Genomic DNA, 7,108 nt, shown 5'->3' on the forward strand with positions numbered 1-7,108 from the left:
TTATGTTTAGCAAAGTTTGAGTGTCATGTGGTGGAATTTAGAATGACGTCTATATGTCGGGTTTGTTCGAGAAGGGATTCTCTGATGGGTGGTTAGATTGGTAGGTGCGTGTAGGGTGTAGTGACTGAGTATGGTTTTAACCTGCTTTTAGCAATACTCTAGCAATATCTAAAGATGGGCGTCACATATTGCGGGGATCGGCCGAAGGTGGATGGTGGAGTGAAGCGTGCACTGGGTGGGTTTATCCTACAGAATATATAACGCTGCTTTGAACAATCGTCTTATCAAGAAGTATCTGCTTAATGTGGGAGGGAATCCCGATATGATGCAGATCTTAGCCAGTGTACCGAGTAAATTGGTATTTACATGTGTAGTCTGTAGTAATGTATAGTTACATTGAGTAATTGTATGGAAATCTATATGATTTAGGCATATGTATATCTACATGCTCTGGACATATATATAACTATATGTTGTAAGTAAATGTATATGTACATGCTCTAGATATATGTATAAATATATGTTGTAGGTACATGTATATCTATATGATATAGGTATATGTATATTTATATGCTCTGGTATATGTATAACTATATGTTGTAGATATATGTATGTATATATGTCGTAGGTATATGTATATGTATATGCTCAGGTATATGTATAACTATATGTTGCAGGTACATGTATAACAATATGCTTTAGGAATATGTATATCTATATGCTCTGGTATATGTATAACTATAAGCTTTGGGTATATAAGTTTAGGCATATGTGAAAACATGTTATACGTACTTGTGCGTGCGTGCGTGCGTGCGTGCGTGCGTGTGTGTGTTAGAGAACAGGCGGATTAGAAGTCACGTACATGCATAGCGTGTATAGCCAGGTCAACTGAGGAAATCTCACGTTTTTCATACTGCACAATTCACCTGAACATATCTGTGGAATATCATTATGTGAAAGTTCGTTCTTCGTCACTGACTGCCAGACATTCGTGAGTGCCGCGTTGGTTTACCTTACCTTATTGAACATTTCCGGAAAAGGGAATCCGTCAAAACAGCATCCATATTACAGCTGGTCAGATGCTGAAGGTCGTGGCAGTGGCCACTTGAGTGTCAATTACTTTCAGGACACCGTCACACTAGTGGAATATCATGGAAATGCAGCCTTCACCAAAAGCCATTATATCAAAAACCCAGCATGCCTGTACATTGTGTCCATTCTCACATGGGCGGTAGGGTAAGTTAGAGGTAGAACGTTCGCTCGCCAAGCCCTGGTTTGATCCGGTGTCCACTACCGTGATATTGCTGGAACAATAACACAGAAAGTGTAACAGTATAACTCATTCCCCTACTCGTTTAAAAGAGAAGCTAACTGCCAGGTCGTACGAGATTAGATACATTAGATTAGAACCCGCGGAATCCCAATAATCGAGAATTACTTGTCCCTTAGAAACTTAATAAATAATTATTATTTTCTACACCTGGAATATTGCTGACTGTGGCGTAAAAGAGCAAACGCCTTATCTGAACATCAGGTTACATAGCTAAGGAAAGTGTGGTATGTGACAATATTTGACAAAGAGTGGACTACAATGCGAGACACACAGCATGACATAATGTGATAGTGGTTTACTGTTGCTGAAGCATCTGTTGCTGAAGGTCAGTTCCAACAGAGGAGGTACGGTGGGGTAGCTTTGTCATTAAAGCGTTCGCTCGTCACGTCGAAGCCCTGGGTTCGATTCTTCCCTGGGTATAATATGTGAAGCCCATTTCGTGAGTCCCCCGCCGTGATATTGCTGGAATATTGCTAAAGGCGGCATAAAGATATACTCACTCACTAAGGGAGACTGAGATTGTCGATACACGTGATACGTGTGGTTGTAGAGATGATTGTGATGGTGATAATGCAGTCACCGACGACCCTGCGCACAAATGCATGTACAGAGATTACTCTGATCAAGCATGATAGGACGTATTTCAGAAACTACTCCGACAGACACAAAGGGCTGTAAGATGGAATAACATGAAGTCTAATATCATATTTAGTCAACTTAATTGCAATTACAGGTACCGATATAATAATCAATAAAGTCAAGGTTGTTCGTTCTAGGCCATGGATGTAGTACATGTTTACGCCATTGATTTGAAGGGATATAACACGTCTATCAATCTGAAGATATTGAACATACGTAGGGGGTACGGTGTGGTGGGTGTGGTGGCAGGGAAGGGGTCTGTGACGGGTGAGGTGAGGCTCGCTGACTTGGTTTGTACATATTAGCGTGTGCCAATGTCAAAGTCAATTACTAGTTTGTCTGCCCCAAACTCGAATATTTACTTACAGATGCGATATAGCTTGAATATTGCTCAGTGTGGGGTCAGACAACAAACCAACTAACCGACACCGGTATAGCTCGGCTAAAATTACTTTGAATAACCTATTGCATTGTACATATGTGGACTGTCAAATGTGGTCATAGGTAAATACTTCGAGTAATTCGATTTCGTGAGTGAACAATTTTATTTATATCAATATGAAAATCAATAAATTGAGAACGTAAACACCTGTCATCGAAGGACCATAAAACACTAGACTATTACAGATACAAACATAAAACTAGCACATAAAACCAAAACATTCTAATTAAAGAAGACAATTCAATATAAAACACCAGCTACAGATCACCAACAATTGAAGGTGGATCACCAGATTAGGAACCATGGGGACTTACAGTACCTTTGCTACCTACATGGACCCTAGCTGGATTTACACCAACCCTTAAGCCGTTGGTGACAGAAGACAAATCTAGCCAGAAATCTAAAACACACATATTCTACGATTTTAATAAGTGACAAGTTTAAATTTACTTTAAATGGGTTGGGACTTACGTACCCTTGCAGGAGGGTAATATTTTCACAATACTTCAACTCCATTTGAGGGTACAGCCTCTAACAATCTCAGTTACTAATCTATACTACCAATAGTGAAAAACCTGTCTATTTACAAATCATTTAACAAATCGTTTAAACAGTTTATAAAACATGCAATAATTAAATGAGAAGTAATGTTTCTAAGAATATCATTCATAGTTCGAGATTTAAAATACCTATCCCTTGTGATGGAGTATTCAACACAGTCAAGACATTTTCTCATCACAAGGGACGCAGAACGGATGATCCTCACCTTTCAATAAATAGTTATGAGCATATTCGAGTAATCCAAGATTCCACACAACCGGAAAATTAAGACTGTGTAAGGACAACGCAGAGACCCAGCTTTAACACTGAGGAAACAAAAACACTTCGACACAGCGGTGTCTTAATGTGGTACCATAGTACATACAATGAACGAGTAAAGCCATCCTAGAGGGATTTCTGTCAAATAGCTTGATTTCACAGAACTCGAATCCGAAAACTGACTTGTAAGGTAAAATTGAAATAGAGACAATTCAAACGACAAGTATCTTTTGAAAACGAACACGGCGCCTCCATGTGCATGATGGATTACTTTTGAAATGGCTTGTCCAAAGAATTCTCCAGACAATGTTCAATCATATCCCAGACGACTCATAAATGACCACTCTGCCGAGAATTCACAAATAACTTGTCTATTGAGACTTAATAGCTGAAGTATTTGTTGAGACAATCGGATTACCTTCTTTTACTGACAATGTCCCTCTGAAATTTGTCGCGCGGCAATGAGATTACTCGACGTCGCCATGTGCCAACACTTCTTCTCAATGTTTCGTGTTTCCTCGAGTTTCCCACAAAACCGTTTAATAACGCCAGTTATATTTAGTGCAAATAGTTGGCCATTTGCTTTTAGGCATTATTCCAATAGCTGGAGCTAGGCTTTTTCTCATATATATGTGTCAATTGCGTTTCAAGTGATTACGAGTTGTAAAACTTGATTTATGTCAGTCACTTCCTGTAACGACGAATACATATTAACCTGATTGTAACATGCCTAGACTGGTGACTACGAACACCTAGTGAAGACTGCATGAATGCGGGATGTCTACACTAGGGGTGGACGAACACCTACTGAAGACTGCATGAATGTGGGATGTCTACATTGGGGGTGGACGAACACCTACTGAAGACTGCATGAATGCGGGATGTCTACACTAGGGGTGAACGAACACCTACTGAAGACTGCATGAATGCGGGATGTCTACACTAGGGGTGGACGAACACCTACTGAAGACTGCATGAATGCGGGATGTCTACATTGGGGGTGGACGAACACCTACTGAAGACTGCATGAATGCGGGATGTCTACACTGGGGGTGGACGAACACCTACTGAAGACTGCATGAATGCGGGATGTCTACACTAGGGGTGGACGAACACCTACTGAAGACTGCATGAATGCGGGATGTCTACACTGGGGGTAGACGAACACCTACTGAAGACTGCATGAATGCGGGATGTCTACACTAGGGGTGGACGACCATCTACTGAAGACTGCATGAATGCGGGATGTCTACACTAGGGGTGAAGACTGCATGATACAGTTATGCCTATAATAGTGGACATACGAACATCTATGAAACACTGCATGATGCGAATAGCGCTACTCTAGTGCTTAGAGGGACATCGACAGAACACTACATGACACAAGTAGCACTACAACAGTTGCCAGGCGAACATCAACGGAACACTAAACACTTGACCAATGGATAGAAGAACATCGGCAGAACCCTGTATGACACAAACAGTCCTACACTGCTGGCTAGACAAACATCGGCAGAACACAAATAGCCCTACACCAGTGAACACCTTCCTAACACTGCATGATCAACATGAGACGTAAGAATGTTTATAGTATGTACCGCACGAACAGTCATATACGCCACCGACATTGTGTTATTTAATCAGTTCCCGTTTTTCTTGGTGTCATTGCAAACGGCATTCAGAGCTTAAGGTCACACACGTAATGTCGACAGTGAGATGAATCTTTTTCATCCAAATAGAAGACACCCGTCAACGTTTTAACATAGAACTGGTTGTTGAGATGACTTGAAATGTTATAAAGGGACACCTTTTTGATACCTTAACTCGAGATAATGTGTCGGCAGTCTGTGAACGTCTCGTATTTACATTCTGAGCCATTCTAAGTATTTACATTTACGAGTTTACTGAAAGTTTGCGTGTAACATATTGCTCGTACAAACTAAAAACAATAACACTCGCGATGAGCTTGTTGTTTGTTGCAGCGCTCACCAGATATGGGTGAGTGAGTGAGTTTAGTCTTACGCCGCTTTTAGCAATATTCCAGCAATATCACGGCTTGGGAACACCAGATATGGGCTTCAAACATTATCTTCCCTCACACATGAATGTCGCTTTCTGATTGGCTAAGCCCTATTCCATATTTTCAATGTACCCCGCTGGGAATTCTGAACTGTTCTGGTGCTTCGTGGTAGTACTTTTTTACCTCGACTAACATTGAATCACGCATCAAGCACGGAAATTACCGATGTTTTGCGATTGAAAATCGATGGAAGGGACATAACTCTAAATCTGTTTAACCTGTGTGGTCTGCAAAATTGCGATTTGCCAGAAGTTCAAAAATGAAAATTCAGGTGTTCGGTAAGATAAATACGTTGTTCACTGGTCCCTCGGCGACCATGGGTTCAAACTTCAAACAAACCTCGAGGGTACATGAGCCCATGGCCCCTTCGCGATCAGTGAACATTTTATGTTGTGCTCATGTAGAAAATGGAGACAGCTATGAGATAATAATTATTTCACATGAAAAGAATACATAACTTCTTTTGTGTCGTATATTTGTATAGCTAATTACCATCCAAATCCACAAATATATTTTATCATAAGAAAATCAGATCCCTCGCAACTTAACCTTTGCATCAGCTACGAGCATAACCAGAGAAACTATATTTAGAAACCATCAAATATATCTCTCATATCTCCGATACCTCCAATTCAGACACTGCTTTGGTACATGTATACTCCTTAATTCAGCATCCTTAATACTTCAAGTTTTTAACACGACTGGAAAAAGATGAGTGCAGAATGCATACAGAGGGACCGTTCATGTAGTTCGAGACATGAACCTCACCATTCGAGACAACAGTGTTAAGGTACTTTTTAACAGTATCCTTTTTAAGGTTTCGCCTTAAGGATTCTGAATAAGAAGTGTTCCAGCAACCTATCCACGTCGACGTGGTAGTGGATCATGTTGTTAAGATCACTCTTGATAAGGATTAGTACACTGGCCTTCGGTAACCTATGCTTGTCGTAAGAGGCGACCAACGGGATAGGGCGGTCAAGCTCGCTGACGACGTTAAAGTAAACTCACTCACTCACTGTTGTCAGGCTGTCAGGTTCGTGGCACCGTGAAGGAAGACATTGGTTTGTTTGTCCCTGATTGCCTACAAGCCTAAAGAATATATGTACTGCTGAGTGTGGTGTTCAACCACTAACAAATTCTGAGGAATGCCGATTCCCTGAAACTCCCTGTTACCTTGAATGGTTGGTTGGTTGCTTGTTGTTTAACGCCGCACTATTCCCGCCATGTGGCGACGGTCTGCAAATAATAGAGTCTGAACCAGCCAATCAATAGATCAACATCATGAACATCGATTGAGGCCAACTGGGATATGATGGCATGTGTCAACCAAGTCAGTGATCCTGACCACACGGCCCCGCTGGTCCCCTTATACCCTTTATAATACACTGAATTACTGAAGATCAATTCTAACCCAGATCTTCAAGGGCGCAAGATTCACGATTTTATCCCGCTCTTCCATTTATGCCTCTTTCCTTTTATCAAACATCCTGCATCATACTATTTGATTATAGATTCCGAATGTGTCAGCGGTCTTGCTTTTTCCAGGGATTCGTGTGGATGTGGAAAGGGTTATAGCGTGTCACTTTTGTTAACGTCAAACAATGTTACCTCTTTCTGAATGGAGCTATTTGACCTTTCAAAAGAAACTTTGCTATATCTTAAATTTCCAGGGAAACCATTTTTCAACGTCCCCCATGCAAACAACTGAATCACTGAATGTCTTTAGATTTAGGATTTTGTACCTCCCTTGAGTACAGTGGAGCTATAGAAATTTGTCTCGAAGCACTGAGAGCGA

Source organism: Haliotis asinina, chromosome 6 (assembly GCF_037392515.1).
Source record: "Haliotis asinina isolate JCU_RB_2024 chromosome 6, JCU_Hal_asi_v2, whole genome shotgun sequence".
NCBI classification, from domain to species: domain Eukaryota; kingdom Metazoa; phylum Mollusca; class Gastropoda; order Lepetellida; family Haliotidae; genus Haliotis; species Haliotis asinina.